Here is a 19829-nt window from a genome sequence, read left to right on the forward strand (position 1 = left end):
CCTCTTTTCATTATAGTATGAAAATATCATAGACTTTGAGATTACTAAAGAACTGCACATAGGTGATTCAACTTAAAGGAAATAATTACTCTTTTATAACTAAAATGTCAGTAAAATTTTAGTTCACAAGTTCATCTTGAGTTGGAGTTTCTCTACCCCCTTTTATGCAGCCCTCCCTAGAGACTTCACAGTGGCTTTTACTCATATAGGCAGCTTAGGGCTCCCTCCTGAGGTTATATTGGGGCCACTGCAGATCCAGCTACCAAGCCTGCAGATCCCTTGGCCTGGTCTCAGCTGTGGGGCTGAAACCATGGCCTCTTACCATCCCGGATACATAATATTTTATAAGCTATAGCCTCAGGTAGTGAGTGGCATTTTTGCTTTTTATGTTTTTCCCTCCCCTGCAGGTGGTAGAGTCCTACTGCAACTGTTGGTTTCAAGCACTTAGTCTGGCTCTGATCCCAGGCCTTTTGTAGAGTACTTTTAGCCCTCATTACTTTGTGAGAGTCCTACTTCCAATTACTGCCTACTTGTAGGTGTAGAGTCCAGTAGGCCTATACCTTAAGCTCTAATTAGGGCTACAAGTTTCCTTTTTCTTTTTTTTTTTTTTAATCTACTGAGATACTTAACTAGTGTTTTTCATAGCTAGGTGTTTGTGATTTTTCTCTTTAAATTTTATCTTTGTTATGTGTTTGGAGGAGGTTAGGGAGGAAGTCCCTCAATGCTTGCAGTGCTACTGTAACCCTAGAATGTTTTTAAAAGCTGCATTTTTTTATAATAGTTATTATTTTTAATGCTAGTTTTCCTGTTATCTAAGAACATTTACCATTTATCATCGAGAAATATATTCAGGCCTATTATTCACAGCAATATAAGAGATTAATTAGGTATTAAAAGGGACAGTAGGTCATCCGCTTTCTGACCACTATTCCTAGACCTTTACCCAGGTCTGGGTGCTAAAACAGTCAAGTAACATTTCTGAAATAATTGGATCCCTCAAAGCTTTGAATATGAATGTAGTAAGTAGATCCTATTACCTCAGAGTGATGTATATGGATGGCCCCGTTGTTGGAGACCCACAGAGGAGGGTTCTGATTTTTGTCTTGAACCTAGTTAGAAAAATATGGTAGGTGGGGAGAAAGACAGTGAAACTCAAGATACATGTCATAAAAACCATTGCTGGGGGAAATTAATGGTCCTAACATTAAGTTCTATGCAGGTAGTGTCATGTCAGCTGTAAATATATGCTATACTTGCAAACCTCATAAAAATACCTTCTCTTTCTGAGCCTAAATAGCATTATGTTCTCTCATATTCAGTCTTCAAAGATGTACAAAACAAAACATAGTACAGTGAAGGTTAACCTCACTGAAAACTGTTTTAGTAATAAACTTGATGACACTACTAAAATCCTAGAATTTCAGTGGATATTAGCTTCATGGAATTGGATGATCCTTAATTGAAGCTTCAACAAATGATTTAAAGAAAGAAGTATACACTTCAGATTTATAAGGAAAGATAAAAAGTTCTTTCATTCTAGATTTGTAGGAATTAAGTATCAGTTTACATACAATCTGAGGAACATATTTGTTTTGTAATTATTATGTACATTTAATATTTAGTTGTTAATCTCTGGAAAGTCTTTAAAGATACTAACATGGAAGAGAACAGTGGTATAATCTTTTTAAAAGACATTTCACGAGAATCCCTGGGTGGCTAAGCGGTTTAGCGTCTGCCTTCGGCCCAGGGTGTGATCCTGGAGTCCTGGGATCAAGTCCTGCGTCAGGCTCCCTGCATGGAGCCTGCTTCTCCCTCTGCCTGTGTCTCTGCGTCTCTCTCTGTGTCTTTCATGAATAAATAAATAAAATCGTTTTAAAAAAAAAAAAAGACATTTCACTTGCAGATAGTCATTGTTGGTTTTCTAGTGTGGATAACAATACTATCTCTGCAGCAGTTCTCTCCAGTAATGTTTCTAACCTTTGTTTTTGTGACAGAATAGAATTGCAAAGCTATCTAGATTGTTATGAAACTTATAACAAAGCCTGTTTTTCATATTTGTTAATTCATTAGTTCTTTTGATAATACTACTAATAATAAAGAATTAGAAACAAATTTTAACAGGAGACTTTCAGTAAATTATGACATATCCTTGGCCTGATGTGTAATCATTAATAATACTGTATGGGAAAGTATACAGCAACATGGAAAAATATTTACGATGTAAGTGAAAAAAGCCAAATATCAAGTTGTATTCACATTTGGTTATAATTTTGTATGAGTTTTATATGTGCACAAAGGTAAAAAAGTAACATGGAGTAATGGGAACAGTTTGAATTGTGGGATTAGTAGAATTATTTTATTTAGCAGTGAATGTTTCCTTTTAGAGTTCTGTTAGTATTAATAATACATGCTCATGTAAATTCTTTTATTTTCGGAAGAAGAATGTTATATAATTAAATCACAATTAGATAAACCAAATTAACAGTATATCTTCGTGTTTATTAGATAAATTGAACAGATATTTAAGTTGCCTTTAACTTATAACTTATAGAGTTACAAATGGGAAATTAAATAAGACAAACAACTTTAGACTTAAAAAACCCGTCTATATATTTTGTTATTGTAAAAATATTAAGTAATTTCTAATAATTATTTCAGTGAATCAGAACCTATTTTATCAAATTTCAGATGTTAGTCACTTGAGAAATTAATAGCATAGGTCAAATGAAGTAGCTTTATGGTTGTAAATATACTTAGGATATGCTATAGATATAATTTTTCTTTCCGGCAAACAAACACAATAGTATCCTGGCCAAGAAAGCCAACTAATAGGTCTTGAGGGTAAGACCATACTTCAGTGCTTCTTAACTTTGTATTATTTTTCTGAATTTTTAAATATATGTATATAGTGTATTATAGATTCAACTGAATAACTAGCTACATTATAGGCTTATTTATAACTTCTTCAGTCCTCGCAGTGCATATATAGTTTAGAGGTGTGCTGTCCAGTATTGTAGCTTCTAGCCACATATGACTGACTGTCAGGCAACTGAAATGTGGCTGGACTAAGAACATTAATTTTACATTTTATTTGATTTTAATTAACTTAAAATTTTAAAACTGAAGGAGTACAAAATACTTTTCCATTGAATACAACTTTACTCTTTGGTTAGGACTACATTTCACTTTAACCATAAAAAATTTGGCTTATTCATTGAGATGTGTTGTACATATAAAACATACACTAGATTTTGAAGACTGTATAAAAAATAGTGTAAAATATCTCAGTAACTTTTAATATTACATGCTGAAAATATTTTTATAAGTTGATTTAAATAAAATATTAAAATTAATTTTACATATTTTTCCTTTTTTATAATGTGACTACTAGAAAATGTAGTTACACATGTGGCTTGCATTATATTGTATTGGACAGTGCTGGCTTACAGCAGGCATCAGCAAAGTATGACCTGTCCCTGGTTTAGATTTCTGGGTAGAAGAGCAAGTACTTACTTTGCCTAGGGTGCAAAAGATAATTGTTGGGCTCAGGAAAAATGTTTAGAACATACCATATATTAGTACAGTAATAGGCTACGTATGAGTTAATGAAGAAAGATATCTAAAATCCAAATATAAATACAAAATATTTTTTAAAAATTTTAAGACTTATTTATTTATTCATGGGGGGGGGGGAGCAGAGACACAGATAGAGGGAGAAGCAGGCTCCATGCCGGGAGCCCGACGTGGGACTCGATCCCGGGACTCGAGGATCGTGCCCCAGGCCAAAGACAGGCGCCAAACCGCTGAGCCACCCAGGGATCCCCCAAAATTTAAAAATTTTTAATGAATAGTAGTTTATACAACCAAAAATATTTGGAAGTCATAATATAGAGGGTGCTATAAAAGAGAAAGAGAGTGAAAGACAAGGCTTTTCGACTAATGTAGTAAGGAGCTCAGTAAATCTGCTCCTCCTCCCCCCAAATGATGAAACTTCACAAAATTGTCAAAACAACTATTTCAGGATAACATCCCACATGTCCATTATAATCTAGAAGGCTATGGAGGGAATGGAGAAAGCCCTAGGTATTCACACATTCCTGGCTGAACAAGAGGTGTTGTGTATGTACAGATGAGACCCAAGAGGGTTGAACAGAAAATAAGAGCCTCAAAAGACTTATAAAATGCCTAAACTGTGAATATGTACCCCTGCTGGCACACAGACTCATCATCACAAAGTAGAAGCTTTAGCGGCCCAAGATATTTGAGCACAATCTCTAGCTAATGATTGACTAATCATTAAACTATGCAGAGCAAGTTTAAAGATAAAAACGAAGGAAAAAAAAAAATACCCGAGCACAGATTTCAGCAGCTACACAACACACAGAAGACAGACTCCATAGAATAATCCCTGTCAGGTCATTAAACAAACAAAAACAGAAGAGCAAGCTCCAGTGCAAGGAAGCAATTAGAATCTAAGGTCGCTCCAATATATTATCAAATATCCAGTGTTCAACAAAATCTGTGATACATACAAAGGAACAAGAACGTGGTCTGTACTCAGGGAAAAAATGGAAATCGATAGAAATTGTGTTTAAATGGGCCCAGCTGTTATATTTAGCAGGCAAAACTTTGAAGTTCGAAAAAACAAAAAACAAACAAACAAAAAAACTTTGAAGTTCAAAGAAATAAAGGAAGTCATTTTAAAGAAAAATATGATAACTGATTCAACAAATAGAAAACATAAAAAAATAGATAGAAATTTAAAAAATAAAACCAAATCAAAATTCTGGAGTTGAAAAAGATATTAACTTTTTACTAAATGGGATCAACTGCATAATTGAGATGACAAAAGAATCCACAAACTTGAAGACAGATTAGTAGAAATGATTCAGTTTGTAAAACAGAAAAAAGAATAAGAAAAATGAATAGACTCAAAAACCTGGGGGACACAATCAAGCATATCATCATGTATGTAATGAAAATCTCAGAAGGACAAGAGAAGGAAAAAGAGGGAAAAAAATATTAATCTATACATCCAGGAAGTTCAAGAAACTCCAAGTAGAATCAACACAAAGATATCCTTACCTAAGCAAATCACAAATTGTAAAATTTTAAAAATAAAGAGAAAATCTTGAAAGTAAAATTTAAAAATCATATAGGATGGTGACATGATTAAAAACTGACCTCTCACCAGAAGCAATGGAAGCTAGAAAATAGTGGGCTGGATATTCAAAGTTTTGAAAGAAAAAATTGTAACCAGGAATTTAATGTCCTACAAACTTACCTTTCAAGAAGAAGGTAAAATAAAGACATTTCCAGATAAGCAGAGATTAAAGAAATTCATTGCTGGTAGACCTGTCTTACAAGAAATACTAAAAGAAGGGGTACCTGGGTGGCTCAGTTGGTTAAGCAACTGCCTTTAGCTCCAGTCATGATATCAGGGTCCTGGGATTGAGCCTAACATCCCCACTGAGCAGGGAGCCCACTTCTCCCTCTGTCCCTTTCCCTGCTTGTGCCTCTTCTGTCTCTCAAATAAATAAATCTTAAAAAAAAAAAAAAAGAATACCAAAGTTCTTTAAACTGAAAGAAAATGATACCAGAGAGTAATTCGAATCTATGTAAAGGAGGGGGAAAAAAAAAAAAAAAAAAAAAACCAGAAAATATAAATATGTAGGAAAAAAACAGAAAAAAAAATTACATAAAACAATGATAAAACTCTTTTGTTGAACTTATATAAAGATTACTATATATGATGATAACACAAAGAGGGAAGAAATGGAGCTGTAATAGAACAGTGTTTATTTTTTCAGTAAAAGGTGAATATTAATCTGAAGTACATCTTGATAAGTTATATATTATAATCCTTAGAGCAACCACTAAGAAAATAAACAATTTATGTGGTGAAAATTTTAACAAAGTAAAATGGAACACTAAGATATATCTGAAGCTATGTAACTAAAAAGAGAGCAATAAAGGAGAAATGGAGGGGAGGACACAAGATTCATAGAAAACAAATAGCAAAATGGCAGACATAAATCTAACCATATCAGTAACTAAATTAAATATGAGTAGATTAAACATTCCAATAAAGGAGTAGAGAATGTCAGACTGGATTTTAAAAAGATCCAACTGTATTCTTTCTACAAGAGACACTTTAGATTCAAATAGGTTGAATGTAAAAGGATGGTACAAGCATTATACTATATTGGCAATATAATAATATTAGGCAATATACCAATATACTAATAAATATACTGTTATGCAAATATACTGTTAGGCAAAATTGACGTGAAGACAAAAATATTACTATAGAAAATGAGGGACATTTCATAGTGATAAGGATAATTCATCAAGAATATACAACAGTTATATACATCTAACAATAGGACTCCAAGATACATGAAGCAAAAACACAGAATTGAAAGGAGAAATAGATAATCAGCAATAATAATTTAATACACAGCTCTCAATAAATGATGGAATACTTAGACTGAAAATCAAGAAGAATATACAGGACCAGAATAACTCTGTCAACCAACTTGACATTACTGACATCTATAGAACACACCACCTAAGAACAATGGAATACACTTTTTTTTTTTCAAGTTCACATAGAACATTTGCAGGATAGTTCATATACCAGGTCATAAATCAAGCCTCAGTATATTTAAAAGTATTAAAATCATACAAAGTATATTCTCTTATTACAATGGAGTTAAATTAGAAATGGACAACAGAAACAAACCTGGGAATCCCCAAATATTTGGACCTTAACACATTTCTAAATTACCCATGAGTCAAAGAAAAAAATCACAAGGGAAATTAGAAAATATTTTGAACTGAATGAAAATGAAAACAGAACATATCACATTTAGAGGATGCAGTTAAACAATACCTAAGTGGAATTTGTAGCTTTAAATACCTATTATCAGCAAAGAAGACAGATTTCACATCAATAGTCTTAAGCATTTACCTTAAGACACAAGGAAGGAAAAAAGAGCAAATTAAACTTAAAGCAAGAAAAATGAAGGAAATTATAAGATTAGAGCAGAAACCAATGAAATAAAAACAGGAAAACAATGGAAGAACCAAATGAAACCAAAAGTTTGCCCTTTGAAAAGATTACTACTCTTTTTCAGGACACTTACTTATTTTCTGGCACCATAAGATGCTCCAGACTTATCATGTAATTCTCACTGCCCCAGCTCTGGAATCAGTCATTTCTGCAAGTAGCATTGGTTCTTTTCATTGAAGTATAGAATTTAGAAACCAAAATATGTGTGCCTGTTACTTCTGTGGCATCATTGCATGTAGTATTTCCCAATGGAAAGAACTAGAAAATATGTTTATTTATATAGTTTCTTTAGTATTTGGATTTTTATCTTTTGTTGTTTGCTGCCACGTTTCTTTCATATATCTAGCACAGTGTTTAGCATTTGACTCTCCATACATGTAAGTCTGTTACGTTTTGATTCTGAGAAAGAATGATTAGCTGGGGAACTAGACAAAAAATCAGAATGAAGAAAATCGAAAACCATGGGAGAATAAAGTTTTGATTATTACTAAAAACAGTGAAGGCATTGAAGGCCTAGAACAGATTGCTCAGAGTAGGTAAGCAAGAAAAGATTGATAGTCTTTTTATTCATTATAACTTAATCTGACTGACTTGAAAGTTTTACCAGAAGCGATGGTGAAAGAAGTAAATAAGGATATCTCTCCTACTGGAATTCTGTCTTTAATTTGCTTTCCATTATTTTCTACTTTATCTAGATAGACCAGATCCAAGAACAGTTATTTCTGCTATTACTCAATGTGTGGCTTTCTTGTTCCTCAAAATAACACTGTCAAGAAAAATAGAATTTATAGGAGAAAAGGATTTAATGCAACCCTCTGTGGAACTTTATAAGCATTGAGTGAAACAATACTTTAAAAATTTTAATTAAACGTCCGTCAGCATTTTTACCTGGCATTGTAGTCAGTCAGTTCTTAGAATCCTTTAACTTGTGCTCATGCTTCCTTATTTGAGATAATAGGTTTTTAAGATCATTTGAATAAAAATTTTAAGTATGAATCAGAGTAGAACCCATTTCACTGATCTGTAAGTTTAAAAATGGAGGAAATGTTTTTGCTGCGACTTTAGCTGTACTCATGGCTTCAACAGATAACTTTGCATAATAGAAACCATAGATGTTCTTGATGTCTGTAAACCAGCTACTACTTACATTGAACGAAGGAATTTCTGTAGATTTTTAACTATTTTCTAAGGTCTTCATATATTGCTAAGACTTTCTTTAATTGTGAGAAATCTTGTCTTGGATCCCTTACTAAAATGAGTGTGCTGGGAGAAAACCATGTTGTGCTAACACAACTTTTGCATTATAAGGACCTCATTCCTTTGTTTACTAATCACATACAAGATAGTTCAAGTTAAGGAAGTACATGTCGCAGCACTAATTAAGCTGTAATATGCTGAGTAACTGATTGCTATTATGTGTGGGCCTCACGAGAGTGCTTAACCAGAGTTGATATTGGTATTTTTTATAGGCTTAGATGTTTCTGATAACATCAAACGAACATACACATGCTGAAGTTACAGAGAGCCTTGTGATATAGTTTTGTTTTGTTTTTAGTTTTTTAAAAGTATTTTAGCCTTTGGATCCTTGGATCTTGTAGGGACCCCTTTGGGTAGTGATTTTGCATATGTTTCAATTGTCTTAAAATCTTTGCCTTTTTTCCTGTGCCTCTTTATATTCCTTCATCTATTCTATAGTTAGTCTCCAGCACCGTGTTAGGTTTTATGAATCCTTGAAGGCAGTATATGATATGATTCCTGTTCTTTATAGATAGGAAATATTTTGGTAGCACTGCAAGACAAAATCAAGTCAATTGATAGACTGCTATGTGTTGTCTGTAAACAGTCCACCTGTCTGTGCCTTAATATTGCCTAGTTCTGCTGAATGCACTTGAAGCTTAAGAAGTTGCTGACCCCAGGCAGCCCTTCCTGCCCACTGCTCCAGTCCTCTTGCTTTAATTAAACCACCTTTAAAAAAAGAAGTTGCTGACCCCAGTCTCACCAGATTCTGAGCCAATCTTTTCACTTGCTAATTGACTTTCTCACTTTACTTCAAGGCTGGTTTTCTGAATTGTATACATTACTTTATCAGTATACAAGTACTACAAAATCTTGCTTCAAGAAATAATGAAAATTCTTTCACAGTTTGCATTTGTGTTTCTCTCTTGCTCTTTCTCTCCTTCCCTTGTTAAGATTTCCCTCTTGTTGTTGTTGTGTGTGCTTATTTTAAGATACTTATTTTTAAGCCATCTCTACACCCAATGTGGGGCCTGAATTTACAAACCCGAGATCAAGAGTCACTTGCTCCACTGGCTGAGCCAATCAGGTGCGCTAAGATTTCCCTCTCTTGATGGAGATGTGCTTGCAGGTGGCTAGTGCTGTTTATGTTTTATATTCTTTAGTACTTCTTAAATACTATATTAAATATTAAAAAGAGTTAATCAAGAAAAATCTGACTCTATCAATATGTATTTTGTTGATGAGGAGAGAGAAAGGTGGGAGGACTTTTGAAGAGAAGATCTTTAAGAAAAAAACTACTGAAGCTAATTCAAATTACAAAGTAAGCCAATTGTTCCTATATACAAACTAGACATCCTCATTTAAAATTAAAAAAAAAAGTTTTTGCAGTTAAATATCATCTAACTGTTGGCTTAATGTACAGAATGTACCAAAATAATTTGGGAATGGGTTTTTTCCCCTTGTTACTTTGAAATTTTTTTTATTTATTACTTTTTTTTAAAAAGATTTTATTTATTTATTTATTCATGAGAGACACAGAGAGAGAGGCAGACACAAGCAGAGGGAGAAGCAGGCTCCATGCAGGGAGCCTGTTGAGGGACTCGATTCCTGGTCTTCAGGATCACGCCCTGGGCTGAAGGCAGCCCTAAGCCTCAGAGCTACCCGGGCTTCCCTATTTATTACTTTATTGTAGACTTTTCAAAGAATGTTTATATTAGACAATCTAATCAGCTTTCCAAAAGAGAAAAAAGACCTATTATCAACCTTTATTATCCAGAGTGATCTATGATGATTTATGTAGGGTCAGTATGAGAACATAAGCCTCTTGACTTTTAACTTAAATGTTATGTTAGATATATTAGGATGTATTTGTTTTATTTAATGTAAAAATAATCATGGCAATTGACTGCTTGCTCTTGGGCATGTGTATTTTGGTGCTCTGCACTGGGATTCAATTCTAAACTCAATTCTAAACTTCAATTCTAAACTTAGTCCAAAATTGGCTGTAGGACTAGAATGTTCAGAAGGGAACTAGGAAGAAATATCTGTACTTATATACATCCTTACTTGGGTTAAATTAATAATCATTACTTTTGGAAATTATTTCTCCTTTAGAATGATTTTGATTTGTATTATGGTTGGTAAACACATCTACAAAAAAAGGCAGTGAATTCCTAAAGAAGACCTTGTAATAAGTGCTTTAGAGAAACTGAGCTTTGTAAATTAATTAATTGCACTATTTATATTGTAACTTTTAGGTAAATAACCTATGTTTACTTGTCATAGTCTATCATTGTATTTGTCTTTATATTTTTGAAATTCAGTAGTTTTCTTTTTTAAAACTCACTTAGATAAAATCTTAAATTTTGGGAGGCAAAAAAAAGTAGTAAGTGTTGAGATTTGCTTTTGTGCTTGAGTGTCCACAGTACTCTATTTACTTACAAAGAAGCATCAATACTATCCTCAGGCTCATTCATGAGAGCAGATTTGGAATTATCACTGTTTCTTCTGTTGCTCATTGGTCCTACCATTGGTCTTCACGGATGCTGCTTGTTTTGATTGGTTGCTTTTGCAGTGGTTTTGCTGGTGTTATTATGGAAGAAAAGAGTAATAGGGGAACCTAGTGGGTGACCTGCATTCAAAAAGAGACTTCAATAAAGGCAGAAGCTATCTCCTTCTCTTCATCCACTGATTTTAACTTACCTGTAGAGGTCAATAAACATAATCTCTGTAGCATGATGTAAGCCAAATTCTCCATCTCTCTTGTCTTTTGTTAACCATTGGGAAGAACTGAGAAAAGCCAGAACTAGGAAAAGTCCCTTGCTCCTAAAAGCAAGTGTTACTTTTTCAGACTGGGATTAATCTTTATTACGTTAGGAAATACAATGTGTATTCCTTTAAAACCCACCTCAAGGGATTCCTGGGTGGCGCAGCGGTTTAGCGCCTGCCTTTGGCCCAGGGCGTGATCCTGGAGACCCGGGATCAAATCCCACGTCGGGCTCCTGGTGCATAGAGCCTGCTTCTCTCTCTCTCTCTCTCTCTCTCTCTCTCCTCTCTCTCTCTCTCTGACTATCATAAATAAATTAAAATTTAAAAAAAAAAGCCCACCTAAAAAAGTCTGTTGGTATTTTCCCCAGTATTTGATTAGCATTTTAACAAGTATTGCTATTGGAGTATCTGGGTGGCTCAGTTGGTTAAGCAGCTGCTTTTGGCTCAGGTCATGATCTCAGGGTTCTGGGATAGAGCCCTGTGTTGGGTTCCCTGTGTTGGGTTCCCTGCTCCATAGGAAGTCTACTTCTCCTTCTCCCACTGCCCCTCCCTGCCTCTTGTGCTTGTTCTCACTCTCAAATCAGTGAAATCTTAAAAAAAAAAAAAAAAGGAAGTATTGCTATTAAGATTAAATCATGGCCAGAAGAAGATTTGACATGGAATTTTAGCCAATAATGGAATGATACTGGAAGACTTTGGGAGCTGTGGATAGTAGGGAAAAGAGTGTTAGGATTAAAGAATAATAAAAAAAGGATTAAGGAATAAATGTTTATGTGGATTGCCTTAATTTACTATTGAACAATACAAGCTTTTATTATTGGCCCTCCTGCATCACAGAAACAAGCCTTTCATATATGCCACCATTTCTCATTGGTTATTACCAATTATTTTCATGCCTTTATATAAAGTGTATGATACTTTTTTAGGTTTGATAGAACGCGTGTAACGTGTGATCCTTGCTCTCAAATATAGGTGGTTCTAATAAGATACATGACTATATTTTGGAATCAAGACAATGAATACAATTTTCAACAATAAATGTATTCACTGTCTTTTTTTTTTTAATTGTATTATATAGCCTTCAAGATGCAAAGTTCTCAGAAGTAAATCATGAGTATAGACATAACTGTTTATACAGCAGCTAGTTGGTTTACAGACCTCTTCAATGCATTTTAGGATTTCTCTATTATATTTTTGTTCATTCAAATGTGTTTTTCTTTCCCTAATTTTCCCCGGACTATCTAGAAGAAATTTGAGGTGAATTTAACTGGAAAAAAAAAATCCTTTAGGCCAGAAAACTTGAGTAGTAATCAATTCATAGTTTAATAAAGGACATGTGTAGTTTGAGTTTTTGGATAACCTTTCTTCCTTTCAAAGCATTCTTAATTAAAACCAGATGAGAGGAGCAAAGAAGGTATTCAGAACACTAAATAAAATGGATATGCTTCATGGAATTTGCAGAATTCATCAATACATGTAACAATGATTTATAATTACATTTGGTTCTAACACATCAGTGTAGATCTAACAGAGGCACATTAAGTAAGATAGCTAGTATAAAACACTAAGGTGAAAGGGTTAATTGGCCTTGCACAGTTCAATTTGCCACTCTAGTGGCACTTTCTGTTGTCTGTGTAAACAGAGTTGCTAAGTACTTTCCCACTAAGCTGCCACCCTTTTATTTATACAGTTGAACCACCAATGAGGAATGGATCAGTTTACCAGTTGTTAGGCCTTTTCTTCCTGTCTTTTCAATCCACTTCATGCTTTTTGCCCCCAGCTGTTGCTACATACCTCCCTAATCTTCCCTTAGTCCTTATGATTTTGGTCCTCCCACACACACCCCCCCCAGCTTTTTTCTCTCTTATTCATTGATGTAAGTGTATGGAAATGTACACCTAGTTCTACTCTTCTATACCTTATTCTTTCTCACATCTACTTCCATTCATTCATTCTACTCCTATTCCTATCTCAAAACTTGCTGCAACTATTTCCAAATATTTTTCAAGTAACATTTAAATATTCTTTAAAAATTAAAACATGACTTATATCACTAAAGGTCTCTCAAACCTGTCTTTACTACTGTCTGAGAACCTCCTACTTCTCTGTGAATTGATATATTTATATATATATATATATATACACGCGCGTGCACACACATATACACACGTATATACATACACACTGGCCATTTTAATAATTTTATATATATATGTATGTATAAACATTCGTAATCATAATATATTGCTGGAAATCTATATAATTCTGAAACTAGAGTTCGATCGGTAGCGGGAGCGGAGAGCGGACCCCAGAGAGCCCTGAGCAGCCCCACCGCCGCCGCCGGCCTAGTTACCATCACACCCCGGGAGGAGCCGCAGCTGCCGCAGCCGGCCCCAGTCACCATCACCGCAACCATGAGCAGCGAGGCCGAGACCCAGCAGCCGCCCGCCGCCCCCCCGCCGCCCCCGCCCTCAGCGCCGCCGACACCAAGCCCGGCACCACGGGCAGCGGCGCAGGGAGCGGCGGCCCGGGCGGCCTCACATCCGCGGCGCCTGCTGGCGGGGACAAGAAGGTCATCGCAACGAAGGTTTTGGGAACAGTAAAATGGTTCAATGTAAGAAACGGATATGGTTTCCTCAACAGGAATGACAGCAAGGAAGATGTATTTGCACACCAGACTGCCATAAAGAAGAATCACCCCAGGAAGTACCTTCGCAGTGTAGGAGATGGAGAGACTGTGGAGTTTGATGTTGTTGAAGGAGAAAAGGGTGCGGAGGCAGCAAATGTTACAGGCCCTGGTGGAGTTCCAGTGCAAGGCAGTAAATATGCAGCAGACCGTAACCATTATAGACGCTATCCACGTCGCAGGGGTCCTCCACGCAATTACCAGCAGAATTACCAGAATAGTGAGAGTGGGGAAAAGAACGAGGGATCGGAAAGTGCTCCCGAAGGCCAGGCCCAACAGCGCCGGCCCTACCGCAGGCGACGGTTCCCACCTTACTACATGCGGAGACCCTACGGGCATCGACCACAGTATTCCAACCCTCCTGTGCAGGGAGAAGTGATGAAAGGTGCTGACAACCAGGGTGCAGGAGAACAAGGTAGACCAGTGAGACAGAATATGTATCGAGGTTATAGACCACGATTCTGTAGGGGTCCTCCTCGTCAAAGACAGCCTAGAGAGGATGGAATTGAGGAAGATAAGGAAAATCAAGGAGATGAGACCCAAGGTCAGCAGCCACCTCAACGTCGGTACCGCCGCAACTTCAATTACCGACGTAGACGCCCAGAAAACCCTAAACCACAAGATGGCAAAGAGACAAAAGCAGCCGATCCACCAGCTGAGAATTCGTCCGCTCCCGAGGCTGAGCAGGGCGGGGCTGAGTAAATGCCGGCTTACCATCTCTACCATCATCCGGTTTAGTCATCCAACATGAAGAAATGAAGATGAAATTCCAGCAATAAGAAATGAACAAAAGATTGGAGCTGAAGACCTTAAGTGCTTGCTTTTTGCCCATTGACCAGATAAATAGAACTATCTGCATTATCTATGCAGCATGGGGTTTTTATTATTTTTACCTAAAGACGTCTCTTTTTGGTAATGATAAACGTGTTTAAAAAAAAAAAAAAAGCCTGGTTTTTCTCAATACACCTTTAAAGGTTTTCAAATTGTTTCATATCTGGTCAAGTTGAGATTTTTAAGAACCTCATTTTTAATTTGTAATAAAAGTTTACAACTTGATTTTTTCAAAAAAGTCAACAAACGGCAAGCACCCGTTAATAAAGGTCTTAAATAATAAAAAATAAAAAATAAAAAAATTCTGAAACTATTGTTCTGCTTCTTGCTTTTATCACTATATTTTTAAGATCTGTGCATATTATATAGCTAAACTGTTAACTGCTTCATAATATTACATTGTATTTTACATTTTAATTATCTACCTATCAATGGACATATAAATTGTATCTAGCTTTTTCTCTATTTTAAACAATGCCATAGTTAACAGTCTTACAGATATTGTCTTGTACGTATTGCTATAGTTTTTTAGGGCAGTGTTTTTCATGAAGCAGGTGGTGAAATAAATTTAGATAGGTTGGAATCTGCATATTAAAAAATAATAGAATGTAGTAGAAAGAGTCAGAGTAAAGGGCATTTATTTTTTTCATGAGACATCACAACTCCAGAACACAATTACATAAAATGTATTTCCTACTGCACGTCTCAATCAAAAATTTTATAGTTTGATACAGAATATATTTTGTACTTTAAATCTGTTTTGGATTTTATACCCAGATGTGGATTAACTAGATCATAGGCTACATAATATTTTGAAGTTTGTTATACACAACCAAATTACTTTCCATAGTGACTACATTACTAATTTACCTTCCCTATGCTCTACTCAATATTTGATATTCTAGTCAGACTTCAATGTTTTCTATGTTCTTAGGGTGAAAATTTCCATTTTATTTTAATTTTCATTAACTAGTGACGTTGAGCATAATTTCCTTATTACTAAAAAGAAAGTTGTCAGGAACATCTGGTTGGTGGGATTGCTGTTGTTGCAAATCCTGCTTCACTAGAGAAAACTTTACTTCTACAATCTTTGCCAATAATACATTGCTTTTTTTTTTAATAGCATACAATTATGTGGCCTTATGAAATAATTACTAAAAATAACTTTGTTAACCATGCCACATTATGTTATATTTAGGTTTCTGTCAAATTTGTTTTTAAACACAATTTTCAGGACACATGGGTGGCTCAGCGGTTTAGAGCCTGCCTTAAGCCCAGGGTGTGATCCTGGGGTCCTGGGATCGGGTCCCACATCGGGCTCCCTGCATGGAGCCTGCTTCTCCCTCTGCCTGTGTCTCTGCCTCTCTCTCTGTGTCTCTCATGAATAAATAAATTAAAAATCTTAAAAAACAAACACAATTTTCTTACTCTAAATAACTTTAGGTACAATAGCACATTTGAGGAATACTGATATCCCTCAATATATGAATTTAGATTCATTTCAGCAGAATCCCATCTATCATGCCTATTTCTTCTATTGTAGAGAAGGAGTTCTAACCATATGTGAGGAAATGTTTCATTCCTTTGTTAGGACCATTATGTATGGATAGAATCTTAGTATTAAGCAGGACATTAGAAAATAATTTTGGCTTAATTGTTGGTTATCTACCATTTAAAAAAAAGACATAAGTAATATATACTTAGTTCTTTAAATGACCAAAATAGGGACGCCTGAGTGGCTTAGTGGTTGAGCGTCTACTTCGGCTCAGGGCGTGATCAGGTTTGTGATCAGGGGTCCTGGGTTCCAGTCCCTCAACAGGGTCCCCATAGGGAGCCTGCTTCTCCCTCTGGCTATGTCTCTGCCTCTCTCTGTGTGTCTCTCATAAATTAAAGTTCTTAAAAAGAAAAAGGATAAATTAATAACCAAAATATATTTCACAGTTATATTTAGTCTTTATCCACAGCCCCTGAAAATACTCTGGAGCCATAAAGGTGACATGGGTAAAAAAAAAAAAAGAAAAAAAAAAGGTGACATGGGTATCTTTTTTTTTTAAGATTCATTCATTCATTCATTCATTCATTCATGATAAACATAGAGAGAGACAGAGGCAGAGACACAGGAGGGGGGAGAAGCAGGCTCCATGCAGGGAGCCCGACATGGGACTTGATCCCGGGACTCCAGGATCGTGCCCTGGGCCAAAGTCAGGCCCTAAACCGCTGAGCCACCCAGGGATCCCCGGTATCTTTTTATTAATGAAGGTGACTCTTGGACCCTGCCCATAGGTAGGACCTGGTTGCCAGGAGGACTGACCATGTGATTAGAAGGTTGGAACTTGGGACGCCTGGGTGACTCAGTTGTTGAGCCTCTGCCTTCGGCTCAGGGTATGATCCTAGGGTCCAGGATCGAATCCTACAACAGGCTCCTTGCAGGGATCCTGCTTCTCCCTCTGCCTATGTCTCTGTCTCTGTATCTCTGTATCTCTCATGAATAAATAAATAGAATCTTTAAAAAAAAAGAAGGTTGGAACTTTCAGTCCCACCCCCTGACTAGAGAGGGGAGAGGAACTATAGGTTGAATCAGCAATGGCCAATAGCTTAGTAAATTATGATGTCAGTGAAGCCCCCAATAAAAACCCAAAAGGATTGGATTTAGGGAGATTCTTGGTTGGCGAATAGTACATGAAGGTGCTGGGAGGGTAGAGTGCATGAAGAAGGCATGGAAGCCCTGCCCCCTTTCCCCACACTTTGCTCTATGTACCTCTTCATCTGACTGTGTTGATTCATATCCTTTATCAAATTATAATCTGGTAAACAAGTATGTTTCCCTGAATTCTATGAGTCACTATAGCAAATTAAAAGAACATAAGGAGGAGGTGGTTGGGACCTCCAATCTGAAGCTGGTAGGCTAGAAGCACAGTTAACAGCCTGGGGCTGTGACTGGTATCTGAAGTGAGGGGTTGGAAGACAGTCTTATAGGACTGAGCCCTTAACCTGTGGAATCTATTTACTATCTTCCAGTAGATAGTGTCAGAATAGAGTTGAATTCTTAGACATCAGTGAGGTGTCCAAGAATTGCCTGGTGTTGTGGCAGGAGGAACCCCACTCCACCCCCGCCAACACATTGAAATTAGATCTGGGAAGTTGCTGCCCATATATTTGCCTTCTGTTTGATTTTCTCTGGTAATAGAGATATAGTCACTTTTTTCCCTAGTCTTTATCATTATTAGTGTCGATTATTAAAATTTAACCTGATAAATTTTCATAATAATTTCTTTCATTGATGTTATATTTGCCTTCAGAAGTCACATAGGAAAGAGTATGCTTCTTTAATTATGGCAGTTTAGTATTGGAAAGAACAAGACTTCCTTGTTATGGGAATTTTTATTTTTAGAGAACTGAGAAAGCAGAACACATACGCAGTAATACAGCCAACAACAAATAGCCCTGTTCTTTAGATTATGCATACTAATAATTTCTGGATTTATTACTTTGTAAGGCTTATTCTATAAGTTGCCAGGTTTTAATATTACCTTCAATTAACTATATGGTTTATAAAGCTGTTAACAAAGTTGGAAGCTAACTTGAAAAATGACATCATCTTTTGAAGAGCCTTTCAGCTTTCTATTTTATTGAAGCAAAGACTTTCTACTGGAATGATCATGATATTTAGGCACTGTGTTTCTGTTTTCAGCCTAAAATTACCCTATTTCCATTTTCTTGATGTAGAACGTGAATTATACCAGCAACTATTCTCAAGTAGTAGAAATAGAGCAGAAGTAGTTCTGGATTAAAACCAGTGGATGATCATCAGTCCAGTTTATGCTGCCTGTAGCTATCCTCCAGACCTCTCATTTATTAAGTAATATTTTATACCAGACAAGTAGGAATTTGTTACAGAACTGCTTTGACAACCAGTGTTACTCTTGAGAAAAAATAGATTAAATTAACTTGTAGTTTCTTTTATTTTCAAGATCCAAGTTTTTTTGTTTGTTTGTTTGTTTTTAATTTAAATTAATTGCATACTCAGATGTCAAGCTCTGAACTTGACTTCAAATGTGATAAAGCTGGGTGGCCCCGGTGGCTCAGCAGTTTAGCCCTGCCTTCGGCCTGGGGCCTGATCCTGGAGACCCAGGATCGAGTCCCAGGTCGGGCTCCCTATGTGGAGCCTGCTTCTCCTTCTGCCTCTCTCTCTCTCTCTCTCTGTGTGTGTGTGTCTCTCATGAATGAATAAATACAAAATCTTAAAAAAAAAAAGTTTAATTATAAAAAAAATGTGATAAAGCTACTTCTTAACGAAGAAGGAAGTTCTATTTAGCACGTTTATTTTAGATTTAAATACATATTCTTCAACATCAAACTTGCTAAGTACTTAGCACTTGAATAAAGCTTTAGCCACTAATTTCTAATTATTATTTTTGTGTATAATTTCTTGGTCTCTGAGATAATGCTACTCAGAGTGTGATCTGGGGACTGGTGCTTATTTGCAAATTGTTAACCTGTTTGTAGTGTGATAAACACAGAAAATTTAGAAATTTTATGGCAGTTTGGCAAAGATATATATGCCTCTTGAACCTAATAACAAATTTGGGGGTTATATTTGGTATGTCCTTGTTTCAAAACTTATTTTTCCAATAATTCATTTATATTGCATTTAACATAAGTCTCCTTGAAAGCAAAACAAAGACTGTGTCATGCTCCATATTAGTAAACGGCTACAGCAAATTTGAGTTCCTAATTTTATATAAGATTAAGGGAAAACAGAAGATGGTGAACTTAAATTATAGAGTCCAATTCTTGGAAGTTCTTTGGAGAACAGATTTTTTGTATTTGAAATCTGTTTACATGACATAATTATTCCTGTTGTTTTGTCTTCCCTCAGTATGCTCTTGTTACTCTATGCAGTTACAATACTATCCAGGTTGCTCTAAAATTCTAAAGTTCTGTCAATGACAAGTATCTTTTATGCTATACATTTATCTGTACCATTTCCTCTTTAGTTTTAATGATTAATTTCAGTAGAAGTAATTTGAACTATGATGTCAAACTCTTCATTCAAGACATAAATTTTAGAGTTTTGTCTTGAGCAGAGTTTCTGACATGAGCAGAAGTCGGTTGTGACAAGTTATTAAAAAAAAGTACAGCATATCTTATGTTTCTCAAGGAAGAGGCTATAAAAACAACTCATGTTTTTCTTTTAGTTTTTTTTTGAAGATTTCATTTATTTATTTGACA

At 35.7% G+C, this 19829-nt stretch overlaps 1 protein-coding gene and 1 pseudogene across 1 annotated transcript in view; both read left to right on the forward strand.

Annotated features, from left to right (window-relative positions):
• DNAJC1 (DnaJ heat shock protein family (Hsp40) member C1) overlaps positions 1-19829 on the forward strand; it is a 205992-nt gene that overhangs the window by 13491 nt on the left and 172672 nt on the right. The gene's annotated exons all lie outside the window — the stretch shown is intronic.
• Positions 13338-14899, forward strand: LOC144313683 (Y-box-binding protein 1 pseudogene; annotated as a pseudogene).

This window comes from Canis aureus, chromosome 5 (assembly GCF_053574225.1).
Source record: "Canis aureus isolate CA01 chromosome 5, VMU_Caureus_v.1.0, whole genome shotgun sequence".
NCBI lineage: Eukaryota > Metazoa > Chordata > Mammalia > Carnivora > Canidae > Canis > Canis aureus.